Genomic DNA, 2,477 nt, shown 5'->3' with positions numbered 1-2,477 from the left:
TGTCTTGCCAGAACTATAACTGTCTCCTCTCTGGTCTCCTAGCTGTCTTCATGGATCCCCAGAATCCTATTCCTGAAATGCTAATCACATCCAATTGCTCCTTATCTAAAACATCATATAGCTGACTCCCTGCATTTTATAAACCCTGGCTCCATGGTAGGGCATTGTTTTCCTCCAGGGTCTAGGTGAGTGGAGCCTCTCCTGCCCTCCATCCCTAACCTTCCTTAACTGTTTGTAGTGTCCTTAATGTCCCTTGGACTCAGAGTTAAGCTCTTCTCACAGGTACTGCTCAGCCTGAGTCACCTCCCTCTTCCTTATCAGGTGGTGGAACACTCAGCTTTTAAAGCTTATCTCAAGATTCCGCTATGAAGCCTTTTCAGAACTCTGAAGAGACTTGATGTGTGGAGGAGTAATGCGTAGTAACAACAGTAAAGGTAACGGCCTAAGTACTGGAACACGGTTCTGTTTTTCTAATGGTCTCTGTTGAGTCACTAGAACAGGTGACAGGCACTGATCACACATACATTTGGGAATCCAGGCTGAAAGAAGCTTCACACACATCATCATCATCATCATCATCATATCTTTGTTTTTTTTTTCGGAGCTGAGGACTGAACCCAGGGCCTTGTGCTTGCTAGGCAAGTGCTTTACCACTGAGCTAAATCCCCAACCCCAGAATATATATTTTCAAAGTAAATCCTTATAATTTTCTTAATTTCTATGGTATCTATTGTAATATTTCCCTTTCACTCTAATCTTATTAATTTATATCTTCTCTTTTTTTCTTTTGATTAATTTCACTACCAGTTTATCAATTTTTTTTCAAAGAAACAATTCTTCATTCTGTGGATTCTTTTTATTGTTGGTGGTGATTTGTTTTGTCTTGTTCGTTTTTTTTTCAATTCCCGTTTCATTGATTTCTGCCCTGATCTTAATTATTTCTGTCTACTACCTTAGGGTTTGGTTTGCTCTTGTTTTTCCAAGGCCTTAAGATGTATCATTAAGTTATTTATTTGAGATTGCTCTGATTCTGTCACATATTTGCACTGGGATGCTATAAACTTCCCTCAGGACCACTTTCATTGTAGCCTATGTGCTTGAGTATGCTGTGTTTTCATTTTTATTTCCTTCTATTTCTTCAGCAGGGTCTCCTGTAGCCCCAGTTGGTCTGGAACCCACTGTGTAGACCAAGCTGGCCTTGATCTCCCAGAGATCCACCTGCCTCTTAATCTCTTCAGTGACCCATTCATCCTTCAATAGTGTGCTGTTTAATCTCCACAGGTACATGTACTTTCTGTAGTTTCTATTATTATTCTGTTGTGACCAGATAGAGTACAAGAAGTTATTCAATTTTCCTAAATGTATTGAGACCTGCTTTGCATCCTAATATGTGGTCATTTTTAAAGAGGAGTGTGTATCCTGGAGTATTTTGGTGGAATGCCTTCGCAGTCCACTGATCTAAGCTCTCATAACTCCAATGTCTCTGATTATTTTTTGCCTTTATGATCTGTCTTTTGGTGAGAGTAGATGCTGGTCACCCACTATTACAGTGTTGGTGTTTGTAAAGTTGTTACTTTGTATCTATCTAGTAGTACTTGTTTCATGAAAATGGGAATGCCTGTGTTTGGTGCACATATTTTTAGAACTGTAAGTGGATTTCTCCCTTAATTACTATGAAGTAGCACTTCTTACCTCATCTGACTAATTTTACCTTAAACCATGTTGTTTCAGATATTAGAGATGTCTGCTTATTTCTTGATTCAATTTCCTTGAATACCATTTTCCATCCTTTTACCTTAAGGTAGTGTCTATTTTGATTGTGAGCTATGTTTCTTGGAGGCAGAAGAAGAGGTATCCTATTCTCTTTTTAAAAATATTTTATTATTTTTATTTTATGTGTATGAGTGTATTACCTGCATGTATGTAAGTGCACTTGTGTGGTGCAGTGCCCACAGAGATCAGAAAAGGGTATCAGATCCCCGGGAACTGGAGTTACAAAAGTTGTTAACAGCATTGCTGGGACTCACTCGAACCCAGGTCCTCTGCAAGAGCAGTCAGTGCTCTTAACCACTGAGGCATCTCTCAGCCCCAAGAGGTATCCTATTTTGTAACCCAATCTACTATTCTGTGTCTTTTGATTGGAGAATTAAGACCATTGATATTCGGAGTTGTTACTGAGACGCTTGTTTTAATAGCTGTCATTTGTTGGCTTTGTGCTTGCTGTTTTCTTCATCCCCTTTTGCTTAATAAATGTCCTGGCACCATTTTTTCCCTAGCCTCTTAGGTGTGTTTATCCTCGTTTTCAGCTCAGCACATCCCTTCCAGGCTCCCCGGAAGGCCTGGCGCAGTGGTCATACATTCATTTGGTCTGTTTCTGTAATGGAAAGTTTTCAGTTCTCCTTCAATTTAGGTAGGCAGTTTTGCTAGGCATAGTGGTCTGGTTCTGGTAGCTGTGGTCTTTCAGAGCATAATATATA

This window comes from Nannospalax galili, unplaced genomic scaffold, assembly GCF_000622305.1.
Source record: "Nannospalax galili isolate Female #2095 unplaced genomic scaffold, S.galili_v1.0 scaffold136, whole genome shotgun sequence".
NCBI lineage: Eukaryota > Metazoa > Chordata > Mammalia > Rodentia > Spalacidae > Nannospalax > Nannospalax galili.
Note: the sequence above shows the minus strand (reverse complement) of the source record.